Source organism: Cherax quadricarinatus, chromosome 71, assembly GCF_038502225.1.
Source record: "Cherax quadricarinatus isolate ZL_2023a chromosome 71, ASM3850222v1, whole genome shotgun sequence".
NCBI lineage: Eukaryota > Metazoa > Arthropoda > Malacostraca > Decapoda > Parastacidae > Cherax > Cherax quadricarinatus.
The window spans coordinates 6,733,906-6,751,423 of record NC_091362.1 but is presented as its reverse complement, the minus strand read 5'-3'; the positions used below and the strand labels follow the sequence as shown (position 1 = coordinate 6,751,423).

Below are 17,518 nucleotides of genomic sequence, written 5' to 3'. Positions count from 1 at the left end.
ATGTCTTGTTCCTCCCGTCCACTCCATGTCTTGTTCCTCCCGTCCACTCCATGTCTTGTTCCTCCCGTCCACTCCATGTCTTGTTCCTCCCGCCCACTCCATGTCTTGTTCCTCCCGTCCACTCCATGTCTTGTTCCTCCCGTCCACTCCATGTCTTGTTCCTCCCGTCCACTCCATGTTTTGTTCCTCCCGTCCACTCCATGTCTTGTTCCTCCCGTCCACTCCATGTTTTGTTCCTCCCGTCCACTCCATGTCTTGTTCCTCCCGTCCACTCCATGTCTTGTTCCTCCCGTCCACTCCATGTCTTGTTCCTCCCGTCCACTCCATGTCTTGTTCCTCCCGTCCACTCCATGTCTTGTTCCTCCCGTCCACTCCATGTCTTGTTCCTCCCGTCCACTCCATGTCTTGTTCCTCCCGCCCACTCCATGTCTTGTTCCTCCCGTCCACTCCATGTCTTGTTCCTCCCGTCCACTCCATGTCTTGTTCCTCCCGTCCACTCCATGTCTTGTTCCTCCCGTCCACTCCATGTCTTGTTCCTCCCGTCCACTCCATGTTTTGTTCCTCCCGTCCACTCCATGTTTTGTTCCTCCCGTCCACTCCATGTCTTGTTCCTCCCGTCCACTCCATGTCTTGTTCCTCCCGTCCACTCCATGTCTTGTTCCTCCCGTCCACTCCATGTCTTGTTCCTCCCGTCCACTCCATGTCTTGTTCCTCCCGTCCACTCCATGTCTTGTTCCTCCCGTCCACTCCATGTCTTGTTCCTCCCGTCCACTCCATGTCTTGTTCCTCCCGTCCACTCCATGTCTTGTTCCTCCCGTCCACTCCATGTCTTGTTCCTCCCGTCCACTCCATGTCTTGTTCCTCCCGTCCACTCCATGTCTTGTTCCTCCCGTCCACTCCATGTCTTGTTCCTCCCGTCCATTCCATGTCTTGTTCCTCCCGTCCACTCCATGTTTTGTTCCTCCCGTCCACTCCATGTTTTGTTCCTCCCGTCCACTCCATGTCTTGTTCCTCCCGTCCACTCCATGTCTTGTTCCTCCCGTCCACTCCATGTCTTGTTCCTCCCGTCCACTCCATGTCTTGTTCCTCCTCCAGGCTGAGGGACTGATTACCTCAAACTTCTGATTTTCACCATTGTTTATATAGTACCGATGAAGCCACTGTGTGGAGAAACACATCATCAATAAAGATACCTAAGTGTTGCGGATATATGTAGTTCATCATCTTGGTTATAAATGACCATAATTTTTAAAGGGGTGGACCGGTAAGCCAGCGGAAGGCCTCGGTCAGATGACCAAAAGCTCCAAAGGCGGGTCATCATCTGACTAAGACCCGCGTCAGGAAACATTTGTCCTGTTTCCTGACGAACCTTACCTAACCTAACCTATCATCTTGTGTCCAGACTCCATAACTTAAGGTTTCTGATGGTGTATTTTCTGCATCATTTTTTTTATTAACGTAAAGCTGAAAAAGCCTCAGCCTGAGGCAGTGTCTGGGTATATCATCAATGGCTTCCTCTGTCAGGTAGTGCTAAGGTTACAGAACTTCTAAATTTTGGGGGGGATGTTAGCGGAATCTGAGACCTTATTTGTGGCAAAATTCATTAGGCTTGTCAGTCTGGAGGACATGTTCACTGGACACACCCATACTTAAGTCTTCAGTATTTCGCTCACATCTTCAGTGTGCGTAACATTCCCTTCAACCAGGAGCATTCATTACTCAACCTTATTTTCAGATTTACGTTTTCCATACGAGAAAAGTATGTTATAATTCTCTCATATGGAAAATGTAAATCTGAAATTAACCAATTACTTTCAACTACACATTTTTCCCCCTAGTCTTCTCTGTAAATCTGAAATTAACCAATTACTTTCAACTACACATTTTTCCCCCTAGTCTTCTTCTCTGTAAATCTGAAATTAACCAATTACTTTCAACTACACATTTTTCCCCCTAGTCTTCTCTGTAAATCTGAAATTAACCAATTACTTTCAACTACACATTTTTCCCCCTAGTCTTCTCTGTAAATCTGAAATTAACCAATTACTTTCAACTTCACATTTTTCCCCCTAGTCTTCTCTGTAAATCTGAAATTAACCAATTACTTTCAACTTCACATTTTTCCCCCTAGTCTTCTCTGTAAATCTGAAATTAACCAATTACTTTCAACTACACATTTTTCCCCCTAGTCTTCTTCTCTCGGGTGCTGTTATCGTGAATTATTATTACCTCGATGTTTTCTAGCTCTATGACTAGAATATTTTTCTTCTTCCTTGAGTAAATCTGACGCCGCTGAAATGTTTAAGGGTTTATTTTGTCTCTGTGGAGGTAACGTCTCTTACCTGTTGTCGTCTATCGTTTCTGTCTTGAAGGTGTGAGTCAGGAGCACACTGAGAGTACCTCACTGTTTATCTTGAAGGTGTGAGTCAGGAGCACACTGAGAGTACCTCACTGTTTATCTTGAAGGTGTGAGTCAGGAGTACACTGAGAGTACCTCACTGTTTATCTTGAAGGTGTGAGTCAGGAGTACACTGAGAGTACCTCACTGTTTATCATGAAGGTGTGAGTCAGGAGCACACTGAGAGTACCTCACTGTTTATCTTGAAGGTGTGAATCAGGAGCACACTGAGAGTACCACACTGTTTATCTTGAAGGTGTGAGTCAGGAGCACACTGAGAGTACCACACTGTTTATCTTGAAGGTGTGAGTCAGGAGCACACTGAGAGTACCACACTGTTTATCATGAAGGTGTGAGTCAGGAGCACACTGAGAGTACCTCACTGTTTATCTTGAAGGTGTGAGTCAGGAGCACACTGAGAGTACCACACTGTTTATCATGAAGGTGTGAGTCAGGAGCACACTGAGAGTACCTCACTGTTTATCATGAAGGTGTGAGTCAGGAGCACACTGAGAGTACCTCACTGTTTATCTTGAAGGTGTGAGTCAGGAGCACGTCTTGAAGGTGTGAGTCAGGAGCACACTGAGAGTACCTCACTGTTTATCTTGAAGGTGTGAGTCAGGAGCACACTGAGAGTACCTCACTGTTTATCTTGAAGGTGTGAGTCAGGAGCACACTGAGAGTACCACACTGTTTATCTTGAAGGTGTGAGTCAGGAGCACACTGAGAGTACCACACTGTTTATCTTGAAGGTGTGAGTCAGGAGCACACTGAGAGTACCTCACTGTTTATCTTGAAGGTGTGAGTCAGGAGCACACTGAGAGTACCTCACTGTTTATCTTGAAGGTGTGAGTCAGGAGCACACTGAGAGTACCACATTGTTTATCTTGAAGGTGTGAGTCAGGAGCACACTGAGAGTACCACACTGTTTATCTTGAAGGTGTGAGTCAGGAGCACACTGAGAGTACCACACTGTTTATCATGAAGGTGTGAGTCAGGAGCACACTGAGAGTACCTCACTGTTTATCTTGAAGGTGTGAGTCAGGAGCACACTGAGAATACCTCACTGTTTATCTTGAAGGTGTGAGTCAGGAGTACACTGAGAGTACCTCACTGTTTATCTTGAAGGTGTGAGTCAGGAGCACACTGAGAGTACCTCACTGTTTATCTTGAAGGTGTGAGTCAGGAGCACACTGAGAGTACCTCACTGTTTATCTTGAAGGTGTGAGTCAGGAGCACACTGAGAGTACCTCACTGTTTATCTTGAAGGTGTGAGTCAGGAGCACACTGAGAGTACCTCACTGTTTATCTTGAAGGTGTGAGTCAGGAGCACACTGAGAGTACCTCACTGTTTATCTTGAAGGTGTGAGTCAGGAGCACACTGAGAGTACCTCACTGTTTATCTTGAAGGTGTGAGTCAGGAGCACACTGAGAGTACCACACTGTTTATCTTGAAGGTGTGAGTCAGGAGCACACTGAGAGTACCTCACTGTTTATCTTGAAGGTGTGAGTCAGGAGCACACTGAGAGTACCTCACTGTTTATCTTGAAGGTGTGAGTCAGGAGCACACTGAGAGTACCTCACTGTTTATCTTGAAGGTGTGAGTCAGGAGCACACTGAGAGTACCTCACTGTTTATCTTGAAGGTGTGAGTCAGGAGCACACTGAGAGTACCTCACTGTTTATCTTGAAGGTGTGAGTCAGGAGCACACTGAGAGTACCTCACTGTTTATCTTGAAGGTGTGAGTCAGGAGCACACTGAGAGTACCACACTGTTTATCATGAAGGTGTGAGTCAGGAGCACACTGAGAGTACCACACTGTTTATCTTCTCAAGTACTGCTTGCAATTCATTATATCATCAGACCAGCAGTATCCCACCGAGACAGGGTGACCTAAAAAGAAAAACGAAAGTATTTCTTTCTAAATTTAGTAATTTTATACAGACGGGGTTACTAGCCACTTGTTTCCGGCATTTTAGTCGCCTCTTAAGACACGTATGGCTTACGGAGGAAGGATTCTTCTCCACATCCCATGTTATACTCAATTGACAGTTTAATTATGGGACTTAAACCAAGATTTCAATCTGTGATTTAAAATTATAAGATGCTGAAATTTTTTTCAAAAAAATATTTAAGAAAATATGACTTTCACTATGTGATATTTCTTAAAGTACTCAGGGAACGGGTGGCGTTTGAACCTATGGCAAGTGAATCTTAAAACTCACAGGCCAGTACGTTAACTATTGGGCCAGCTGACTCTGATAAGATTCATCCAACTATGTATGTTTCTATACATCCGTCTCGTGGTTCATCACTGCAAGACAGGAGGAACATCCGTCTCGTGGTTCATCACTGCAAGACAGGAGGAACATCCGTCTCGTGGTTCATCACTGCAAGACAGGAGGAACATCCGTCTCGTGGTTCATCACTGCAAGACAGGAGGAACATCCGTCTCGTGGTTCACTGTCAGAGGAGAGTGTACATCCGTCTTGTTTGTAGAGCGTCAAAAGCAACAGGAGAGGAAGATAGGGAGGATAGGCAGGATAGGGGGTGGATGGATGGATGGGTAGAAGAGACTTGGTAATCCTGTTTACCGTCGCACTTCCGCTAGTCTCTCGCGCCTTTCAGATACATGAACACTTGCTGCTGACGACCCGTACAGCAGACCTGTTCTTACCTTGGTGTTCTTACCTTGGTGTTCTTACCTTGGTGTTTTTTTACCACCTTAGTCTACCCACGACGTGTTCTGAGCGGTCATCACGACGTCATAGTCTGTTCTGGCGACGTATTCCGACGACCTGCCTCTGTCAGCGGCTGTGCTGTAGTTGTGACTACTGTCAGGCTGGTAGTTCAGCAGTCTCAGCAGGTCAGTATTGTTTAGCAGTAGTTATACATGTAGCAGAATACTTAACTTACCGGCTGCAACTGCTTCCAAGAAAGAAATATTTACCTTGGAGTTAGTCGACTGTTGTGGGTCTCATCCTGCGGGAGGCCTTGATTCAATCCCCTGCCCTGGGAAAAAGGTCACAGCACTGCTGTCTTGGGTCATCATGGGTTTTTAACTTGTTTAAATTACTGTTTCTAGTGAAGTATTCTTACTTCCACTGCTGACTAGATGGTTGAGAATAGTAGGCCAAGTGGCTCTTTTAACTTTACCCTCAACACCCACCACCCCATCCACACCCACCACGCCCTCCACGCCCACCACGCCCTCCACACCCACCACGCCCTCCACGCCCACCACGCCCTCCACATCCTCTTAACGCTCCACACCCACTCAGCCCTACATACCCACCCTGCCCTCCACACCCTCCCAATCCTCCACATCACCCTCTTCCTCCACACCCTTCCCTCCCTCCACACCCAGCCCTCCACACCCTTCCAGCCCTCCACACTCTTCCAGCCCTCTACACCCTCCCAGCCCTCTACACCCTAATCGAAGTCCAGACTTATATGCACAGAGGTGCTATCCAACAAAACGGAAAGAGTTACGAGAGTATCTTCACCAAATTCAACTTAATAAGAACATCAACTAAGATGAAATATACCAAGTCCTTAATATATGTTGGAAAGACATTTTAAATAATATGGATCGGAACTAGTGTCTAGAAAGCATCATCTCCCCTAAAGAAAAAGAAGAGAAGATGTAAACTAGAGAGAGAGAGACGCTCCCTCTACAGGAGAAGGCAAAGAATCACAGCATCTCAAGAGGGCCAAAATGTCAGAAATGCGGAAATACCGACTAGGGAAAATAGAAAACATTGAAATAAAGTTATATGGATTAGACAGGGTCCAGAAGAGACAAAAGGAGCTAAAAGCAATCAATGAAATTGAAAGGAATCCAAAATATGTTCTGATATGCCAAATTTAGGGCAACAACAACATCCAGTGTTGAGTCCTTGCTTAAACAAGATGAGATTTACACCGATGACAGCAACGAAATGAGTGAGATACTGAAGTTTCAATATAACTGTATTTAATGAGCCATTCATCAGACTAAGGGTCGACAATCTGAACGAAATTGTTATGAACGAGATTTAGAATCTTGCCAAAATCTCCAAAATGTCTGACATAACCTTAACACCACTGGACTTTGAAAAAGCCATTGACAATATACCCATGGACTCTGCCCCAGATACAGACTCGTGGAACTCCATGTTCATCACGAATTGCAAGAAACCCCTTTCACGTGTCCACAGCCACTAAAAACAATGGAACAGTCCCAGTCCACAAAGATGGCGGCAAAGCAATAATAATTATACAACGATAGCACTAACGTCCCACATCATATAACTTTTCGGAAGGATTCTAAAATTCAAGATCGCTAACCATCTGGACTCCCAAGAAGTGCACAACCCAGGGCACCAAGAAGTGCACAACCCAGGGCACCAAGAAGTGCACAACCCAGGGCACCAAGAAGTGCACAACCCAGGGCACCAAGAAATGCACAACCCAGGGCACCAAGAAGTGCACAACCCAGGGCACCATGGATTTAGAGCAGGTCGCTCCTACCATTAATTTCTACAGACATTCCATTTTCACAAACACCACAAGAATAGACTTCTTATATTTTAGGCACTTACAGTCACTGTCACTTATAGTTACTTAGTCATCTACAGGCACTTACTGTCACTTGATGTCACTGTCACTTACAGTCACTTTCACCGTCACAGTCACGTACTGCCACTTAGTCATTTACTGCCACAGTCAACTATAGGATCTTACTGCCAATTAGTCACTTACTGTCCCCTACTGGCATTTACTGTCACAGGCACCCACTGTCGCCGACATTCACTGTCACAGTCACAGTCACTTACTGTCGTTATCACAGTCACTGTCATAGTCACTTATTGTTTCTGTCACTTACAGGCGCTTACTGTCACAGGCATTTACTGTTACTGGCACTTACATTCACTTACAGACACTTGCTGTCAGTGTCAATCACAGGCATTTATAGTCACAGTCACTTAGTCACTAATGGGCACTTACAGACTGTTACTGTGACTTAGTTACAGTCATTTACTGTCACAGGCACTTACTGTCACAGGCACTAACAGGAAGGTAGTTACTGTCACTTACAAGTATCTTGTCACTTATAGGTACATACTGTAACTTACAGGTACTTACTGTCACTTATAAGTACTTACTGTCACAGGTACTTACTGTCACTTATAAATACTTACTGGCACAGGTATATACTGTCATTAACAGATACTGTAACTTACAGGTACTTACTGTCACTTACAGGTACTTACTGTCACTTTCAGGTACTTACTGTCACATGTACATACTGTCACTTGCAGGTACTTAGTAACATCATGGGTTCGAGTCCTTGGCTAGTCACAGTGTTGTTATTGATTAATATATATACAGATATAGGATGGGGTCCACCTCTGGTGTAAATTGTGGGACCCATAGCCTCGGAGAAGTGGATAAAAAGGCTTTAAGGAAGAATATTTGGATTTCTTCCTGAAGCCGTTTGAATATTCCACTTCCCCTACCGCCTCATCTTTTCATTCATTTTTACCAATAGGAATATTTTATTACATAATATGGTACAAAAGGTTTAAGAGATACATTGTTGATATAAAGATGACATATACAGTACATGAGATGTGAGAGATACATGTCTAGTACATATTGTTACGTGTTTGTCCCCTCAAGGAAGGTTCCTTGATGTTGGTGAGGGGCTCTTGATTTAGGGAATTGGATCTGTGCTCCAGTTCCCCGAATTAAGCCTGAATGCCTTCCACATCCCCCCCCCAGGCGCTGTATAATCCTCCGGGTTTAGCGCTTCCCCCTTGATTATAATAATAATAATAATACGTGTTTGTCACTGATTATAATGTGAAAATCTCATCCAGCTCCTCAGAGCTGGGGCTCGTGCCCAAAATACAGCAGGCATTACCCCTCTGAACAGCAGCGCTGAGCGCTGGAACAGAAAACTAGCTGCCCTGGGACCCCTAGTTACCCTGATGAGTCTTTTGCTTAGCTCCTTAAGGAACTTAGATGCACTCTTTCCCCATGAGCCAAGGGTCTCTGAGCCTATTGGAACAAATATATAATGATGGGCAAGTTCTCCATATTTTCTTGACTTCTGGGACTCCCTGAAGCTGGCAGCTGCCCCTCCTTCCTCCCTGGTGTATTGGAGATAGGTATCAGCCAAGGTAGATGCACATATGTAGTCCCACACCACCTGCTTACCGTCTGTCCAGGCTTGAAGGGTGATACCATCTGGACGCTTATGGCTGCCATCAGATCTGCATAGTTGGGGTGGCTCCCTTACTGCTGGGCATCCAGCTGTTGTGAGGCTAATCTTGATAATGTTATTAACCTCCTCATGTCTTGCAATCTTTCCCTCGGATTTACGGCACACAAGACCATGGTACCCGAATCAATCTGCTGCTTCACTGCCACAAATACACCTGTGTTCGGCGAGAATAGGGCTGCTTTTCAAGATTGATAGACTGATTACATCGACTCAAGGCTGAAGGACTGATTACCTCAAACTCCTCTTCTTCTTCACCATTCTCCTTTGTATGGACTGATGAAGTCACTGGCAAAACGTTTCCTAATTAAAGATACCTAAGTGTTGCACATGTGTCTAATTCATCAACTCATCGGTTCTCTGAACCATTTATCTACAACATCTGACATTTTATGATGATGTAGGTAGGTAGTCAGTGATCCCAGAAACACACTTCATATTCTACCCAAAAATTTGTCTAATGTATCTTAAATTTTTCCTAAATTTTACTAATTATAAATGAATCCAGTTTATATAAACCAAAAGCAATATTCATATTATTTTCAAAACTACTTTTTATGAAACATGATTCTGTTTTATCCCTGTCAACACTGAACTTGCTTGACACAACTTTCTCAACCTTTGAAAAATTAATTGGATGGTTAAACTCTTGTCCACTTCTAATGCTATATTTATGTTGTTTTAACCTTAGTTCAAGACTTTTATCATACACACACACACACACACACACACATTGGAGTATGCGGCACCAGTTTGAAACCCACACCTAGCCAAGCACGTGAAGAAACTAGAGAAAGTACAAAGGTTTGCAACAAGACTAGTCCCAGAGCTAAGAGGTATGTCCTATGAGGAGAGGTTAAGGGAAATCAACCTGACGACACTGGAGGACAGGAGAGATAGGGGGGACATGATAACGACATACAAAATACTGAGAGGAATTGACAAGGTGGACAAAGACAGGATGTTCCAGAGATTGAATCCAGATGAATCACAGGGATGTTAGGAAGTATTTCTTCAGCCACAGAGTAGTCAGTAAGTGGAATAGTTTGGGAAGCGATGTAGTGGAGGCAGGATCCATACATAGCTTTAAGCACAGGTATGATAAAGCTCACGGCTCAGGGAGAGTGACCTAGTAGCGATCAGTGAAGAGGCGGGGCCAGGAGCTCGGACTCGACCCCTGCAACCTCAACTAGGTGAGTACACACACACACACACACACACACACACATATATATATATATATATATATATATATATATATATATATATATATATATATATATATATATATATATATATATATATATATATATATATATATATATAAATATATACATGTCGTGCCAAATAGTTACCTGGTCAATTAACAAGAACTCATTTAAAATTAAAGTCCTTTTTAAAATTTTCCCTTATATGTTTAGAGATATATTTTGTGATTTATGTTAATGTAAAAAAAATATTTTTTTTTTTACCAAAAGAACCTTAAAAAACTTGCCTAACCTTATTATAACAAGCGCAATTTAATTTAGCCTAATCAAACTAAATATATTTTAGATAAGTTCATAATAATTTAATAATAAACACAATGAAATAATTTTTTTCCGTTAGGTTCAAAATGATTTTTGCGAAATTATTGTACACACATTTTCGACGGCCGTGTCTGGCAAGAAAGGCGTTCCTATTTAAGCCAAAATCGCAAATTTTACCTATTCGGAACGACGTATATGTATATACCTGGAGGTTACATGGAGGTTATTCCGGGGATCAACGCCTCCGCGGCCCAGTCCATGACCAGGCCTCCCGATGGATCAGGGCCTGATCAACTAGGCTGTTACTGCTGGCCGCACGCAGTCCAACGTACGAGCCACAGCCCGGCTGATCCGACACTGATTTTAGGTATCTGTCCAGCTCTCTCTTGAAGGCAGCCAGGGGTTTATTGGCAATTCCCCTAATGCTTGATGGGAGGCTGTTGAACAGTCTTGGGCCCCGGACACTTATGGTGTTTTCTCTTAGTGTACCAATGGCGCCCCTACTTTTAATTGGGGGCATTTTGCATCGCCTGCCAAGTCTTTTACTTTCGTAGGGAGTGATTTCTGTGTGCAGATTTGGGACCATTCCTTCCAGGATTTTCCAAGTGTAGATTACGATATATATCTCTCTCTCCTGCGTTCCAACGAGTACAAGTCAAGTGCTTCCAAGCGTTCCCAGTAGTTAAGGTGCTTGACAGAACTTATACGTGCAGTAAAGGATCTCTGTACACTCTCTAGATCTGCGATTTCACCTGCTTTGAATGAGATGTTAATGTACAGCAGTATTCCAGCCTAGAGAGAACAAGTGATTTGAAAAGGATCATCATTGGCTTGGCATCTCTCGTTTTGAACGTTCTCATTATCCATCCTATCATTTTCTTTGCACGTGCGATCGTGGCACTGTTGTGACCCTTGAAAGTGAGATCCTCAGACATTAGTACTCCTAGGTCCCTTACATTATTTTTCCGCTCTATTGTATGGCCAGAGTCTGTAGTATACTCTGTTCTAGTTATTATCTCCTCCAGTTTTCCATAACGGAGTAGTTGGAATTTGTCCTCATTGAACATCATATTGTTTACAGTTGCCCACTAGAAAACTTTGTTTATATCTTCTTGGAGGTTAACCGCTTCCCCAGCAGATGACAGCCTCATGCAGATCCTAGTATCATCCACAAAGGATGATACGGTGCTGTGGTGTATATCTCTGTCTGATATGAGGATGAGGAATAAGATGGGGGCGAGTACTGTGCCTTGTGGAACAGAACTCTTCACTACGGCAGCTTCCGATTTAACTCTGTTGACCACTACTCTTTGTGTTCGATTTGTTAGGAAGTTGAAGATCCATCTCCCCACTTTCCCAGTTATTCCTTTAGCACGTATTTTATGGGCTCCTACGCCATGATCGCATTTGTCAAATGCTTTTGCAAAGTCTGTATATTACATCTGCATTCTGATTTTCTTCCAGTGCATCCAAGGCCATATCATAGTGATCCAGTAGTTGTGAGAGGCAGGAGCGACCTGCCCTGAACCCATGTTGCCCTGGATTGGGCAGATTTTGGGAATTCAGGTGATTTGCAATCCTGCTTCTTAGCACTCTTTCAAAGATTTTTATGATGTGGGACGTCAGAGCTATTGGTCTATAGTTCTTAGCTAATGCTTTGCTGCCACCTTTATGGAGTGGGGCTATATCCGTTATTTTAAGTGACTGTGGAATTTCACCCATGTCCAAGCTCCTCCTCCATAGTGTACTTAGGGCATGCGAGAGGGGTTTCTTGTAGTTCTTAATGAAAACAGAGTTCCACGAGTCTGGTCCCGGGGCTGAGTGCATGGGCATGTTTTCAATGGCTTTTTCGAAATCTATTGGAGTTAGGGTAATGTGGGAAATCTGGCATACATTTATGGAGTTTTGAGGCTCATTCATGAAGAAATCATTTGGGTCGTCGATCCTCAGACTGATTAGTGGTTCACTATTCAATATTTCACTCATTTCCTTGTTGTCATCTGTGTAAGTCCCATCCTGTCTGAGTAAGGGCCCGATACTAGATGTGGTATTTGCCTTGTTTTTGGCATATGAAAAAAAATATTTTGAATTTCTTTCAATTTCACTAATAGCTTTAAGCTCCTCCTGTCTCTCCTGGTTCCTGTAAGGGTCATTTAGCTTAAGTTCGATAGTTTCCACTTCCCTGGTCAGCGCCTCCTTTCGTATATCAGATATTCTAGCACTACTGGGGAGCTCAGTGACTCTTTGTCGTCCTCTGTAGAGGGAGCATCTTTCTCTCTCCAGTTTACTCCTGCTCTTCTTCTTTCTTAGGGGAATATGCCTAGAACATGCTTCAGCTGCCAGGAAGTTGATCCTTTCAAGGCACTGGTTTGGATCCATGTCATTTAAGACATCTTCCCAACATGTTTCGTTTAGGACATGGTTTACCTGGTCCCAGTTGATGTTCTTGTTGTAGAAGTTGTATTTTGTGAAGACACCTTCACAGGTACATGCATTCTGCTGATCAGAACCCCTATGCATGTACGTCTGGAATTCGATTAGATTGTGATCCTAATTAGTTGTTTTTGATATTCTTATGTCTTTTATCAGGTCCTCATTATTTGTGAAGATAAGGTCAAGTGTGTTTTCTAGTCTTGTTGGCTCCACTATCTGCTGACTTAAGGTGTGTTTTTCGCAGAGACTTAGTAGCTCATGTGTGTGTGACCTTTCATCTGCACTACCTCCGGGGATTGTTTCAGCTATAACATTATTTGCTACATTCTTCCATTTTGTATGCCTTAGGTTGAAATCACCACGCAGTAAGATGTTTGGGGATGGAGCTGGAAGGTTTTCCAGACAGTAATCAATTTTCAGGAGCTGTTCCTTGAATTGTTGGGAGGTTGCATCTAGTGGCTTATATACAACCACAATGACTAGGTTTTGGTTCTCGATCTTTATTGATAGAACTTCAACTACCTCATTTGTGGTGTTCAGCGCACACACACACACACACACACACACACACACACACACACACACACACACACACACACACACACACACACACACACACACACACATATACACACATACATATATATATATATATATATATATATATATATATATATATATATACATACAGTGGAACCTCAAATATCGAACTTTCTTCGGTCCAGAAGGCTGTTCGAGTGCCTTTACTGAATGAATTTATTCCCATCAGGAATAATGTAAATTAGATTAGTCCATTTCAGACCCTCAAAAATACACTTATAAAAGCACTTACAAAAATACACTTACATAATTGGTCGTGTTGGGAGCAGTTCGATTTCTGAGGTTCCACTGTATATGCATTTTTATTTTTTCAACAAACCGGCCGTATCCCACCAAGGCAGGGTGGCCCAAAAAAGAAAAACGAAAGTTTTTCTTTTTAAATTTAGTAATTTGTACAGGAGAAGGGGTTACTAGCCCCTTGCTCCCGGCATTTTAGTAGCCTCTTACAACACGCATGGCTTACGGAGGAAGAATTCTGTTCCACTTCCCCATGGAGATAAGAGGAAATAAACAAGAACAAGAACTAGAAAGAAAATAGCAGAAAACCCAGAGGGGTGTGTATATATATATATATACTTGTACATGTATGTGTAGTGTGACCTTAGTGTAAGTAGAAGTAACAAGACGTACGTGAAATCTTGCATGTTTATGACACAGACAAAAGACACCAACAATCCTACCATCATGTAAAACAATTACAGGCTTTTGTTTTATACTCACTTGGCAGGACGGTGGTACCTCCCTGGGCGGCTGCTGTCTACCAACCTACTACCTAATATATATATATATATATATATATATATATATATATATATATATATATATATATATATATATATATATATATATATATATATGTGTGTGTATATATATATATATATATATATATATATATATATATATATATATATATATATATATATATATATATATATATATATATATATATATATATATAATGTGTCTGTGTATAGTTAGATTATTTGTGAACAAACACGAAAAATATGAGTAGGAAAGAGCTTGAGCGGAAATGTGTTGTGATAGGATAGTGTGAGGAAGTGGTAAATCAGAGAGAGCATCTCAACATTATGGGTTTACCAGCAACACCATCCTTATGACTTTCATGTACCAGGAAGAACAACTTCCTGACACACTAAGATACAGTATTTAGATATTATGAACTTGACCTTTTTCTCTCTCCAGATATTGATATATTGCTGTGTTGTATATTATATTATGCCTTGTTAGGGTTATGTCCGTCAAATGATTCTGTTTTATCTGTATTTAGTAACATAAAAATATTGTAATTAAGTCTGGTTATAGTGCCGGTGAATATTCTGGAGATTGTTCAGGAAATATATTGTACAACGAAATATTGTGAATATTAGCAAGAGTAACCCGTCCGTGCCTTACTTTTTCATTTATTGAGCATGCCATAATAAGAGCACTGTGGCCGTGGCTAAGAGACAGCTACTGAACGATGTTTCAGACGTTTACTGTGACTCTTCAGTGTGCTGGCTGGAGAGGCTATGTGCAGAAGGCCTTAGCTCAGCTGGATAAGCCTTGTAGGATGCCACTGTCTGGCTGCAAGGGTTTGACTGCTAAGATTAGTGTGAGAATTTTGGGGTAGTTGGTCATTGTTACCACCCCCGCCTGGACCAGCACCCCCGCCTGGCCCAGCACCCCCGCCTGGCCCAGCACCCCCGCCTGGCCAACACCCCCGACTCGTCCCAGGCCTCTCATTCGGCTTCGGCTAGGCCTTATTTACTGCTACAAGTCAATGAACTCTTGTACTGTGTATGTTAGTGTGTCCCTATGTCAATGCAACTTGTAAATAAACTGTTTCTACTTATTTTTAATAAAAGTATGTGAATCACGTTGTATCTTGGGTGCGCCTATGATGGCGGTGTTGATGTGAGCGGTGCAGCGTGTGGTGGCTGCCCACGCACATCCACACATAGGCCAGCCCATGACTGAGAGAGAAATGGACAAATTCAGTTGATCTCCCGAGCCTTAACGGTGAGGAGGGCGAGTGTTGGAGTACACACAGCAGCGCTCTGGATGTGTTGGAGAGACGGAGAGCGTAGTAACACGCAGTAGTGCCGTTGGAGTGCTGGAGGTGCTCCCGCTGGAGAGATGTACGACCACTGGACGCCCTTGCTTGTGTAGGCTGAATAAATTGTTTCTAAAAGGTGACATCGACGCGATCCACAGTATGTGGTTGTGTGTGTGACAGTTGTGGCGCTGAGCTGCTGCTGCTGCTGCAGCTCCGTCAGTGTGGTGCAAGTCATTAGCACAGAGCTAGTTCAACCGACCCACTGACCACCCACCATAAACCCCGCCAGGTGACCAGATACTAGGGTACGCCGAGTGACGCAAACACATCCAAGAAGTAAACACAGCGCTGGGTCATAAATCTGAGTGACAGTAAGATCGCGAGGCGTGGCTTGTTTACACCTCCTGCGTGGCCAGTGTCTGCCGGAGCAGGGGGCCTTGTCTGCACCTCCTGCGTGGCCAGTGTCTGCCGGAGCAGGGGGCCTTGTCTGCACCTCCTGCGTGGCCAGTGTCTGCCGGAGCAGGGGGCCTTGTCTGCACCTCCTGCGTGGCTAGTGTGTGCCGGAGCAGGGAGCCTACCTGTGTCTTATCTGCGCCTCCTGCTTAAGTATCAGGGAAGAGAGCATCCTGTGTTTGGAGAGGGGAGGGAGCCTACTCCTGTATGAGTGTGAGGAGAGGGAGCCTGCTTCTGAGTTAGGAGAGGGAGCCTGCTTCTGAGTGAGGAGAGAGGAAGGAGCCATATCCTGTGGGAGTTTGAGTGAAGAAATCCTCCAGTGTGGATGTGAGGGGAGGGAGCCTCTTCCTGCTACCTGAAGGGGCGCTCATGCTGTTCCTTCCCTCCATCACGCACTCTATTACTACCCTAGACCCTCACCTGACCATTCTACCGCCCACGCAACCCCCCATTCACCCTCTTTCCTCCTCACGCTCAACGCACCCTCCCTCCCCTCCCACCAACATTCCCACCCACAACAAGGCTCCCACATACACACTGCTAGTAAGTGTTACTTTGATGTTGGTTGATTCCTCAGAGACTCCCAAGTCCGGTCTTTTACATATCAAGATGATTTTCTCATTGATGTCTTAACAGATTTATAATCCTTCCATAATGACATTCTTTGGTAAGTTATGGGAAAGACAGATAATTCGACGTAGCTGATTGGTTAAAGAACCTCATCCGAATCAGACTCCAATGGAAATAAATCACTTTGAATTTTTTGGGTTATCCTAGGTAATTTACACATGTTAGTTAGTATAAGAGATAATTGTACTTATGTGTAGCTGTACCTAAACAAACTTACTGCCTCCTCTGACCAGAGAAGTCTGGGCATCAGTTCTCAAGTAAATTTTGAATTCTGTGGCCATGCGAAGATCACCAGAAAAATTTCTTGCACGAGGTGGAGGTCTGAGCAGTCTTCAGTGTCATGGGTTGTTGTAGGTAAAGCAGCCATACGTGTTTCTGGTGCACTCAAGTGTAGGAGTGCAGAAGGTTTGGCTGGATTCCTTTGCGACGATGGTGAGGGACACACACACGCACACACACGCACACACACACACACACACACACACACACACACACACACACACACACACACACACACACACACACACACACACACACACACACACACACGAGGAGACAGAAAAGAGGCACTAAACTATAGACCAGTGTCACTGACGTGTATAATATGCAAAGTCATGGATGAGATTATCAGGAGAAGAGTGGTGGAGCACCTGGAAACGGAACAAGAGTATAAACGCCAACCAGCACAGATTTATGGAATTCAAATCTTGTGTCACAAACCTATTGAAGTTTTATGATAAAGTAACAGAAGTAAGACACGAGAGAGAGGGGTGGGTTGATTGCATCTTCTTGGACTGTAAAAAGGCCTTCGACACAGTTCCTCACAGGAGATTAGTGCAGAAGCTAGAGGATCAGGCGCTTATAACAGGAAGGGCACTGCTATGGATCAGAGAATACTTGACATTGAGGCAACAACGAGTCGTGGTACGTGAAGAGGTATCATAGTGGGCACTTGTGACGAGCAGGATCCCACAGGGGTCGGTCCTAGAATCAGTGTTTTTTCTGGTATATGTGAATGACATGATGGAAGGGTTAGACTCAGAAGTGTCCCTGCTCGCAGATGATGTGAAGTTAATGAGGAGAATTAAATCAGATGAGGATCAGGTAGGACTTCAAAAAGACCTGGACAGGCTGAACACCTGGTCCAGCAA

At 43.8% G+C, this 17,518-nt stretch overlaps 1 protein-coding gene across 1 annotated transcript in view; it reads left to right on the top strand.

Moving 5' to 3' along the window:
• Window positions 1-5,014: 5,014 nt before the first annotated feature.
• LOC128700424 (protein krueppel-like) overlaps window positions 5,015-17,518 on the top strand; it is a 403,712-nt gene continuing 391,208 nt past the window's right edge. The window contains exon 1 of the mRNA XM_070099981.1: window positions 5,015-5,264. The gene's annotated coding sequence lies outside the window, so the exon portion shown is untranslated. The remainder of the gene's footprint in view (window positions 5,265-17,518) is intronic.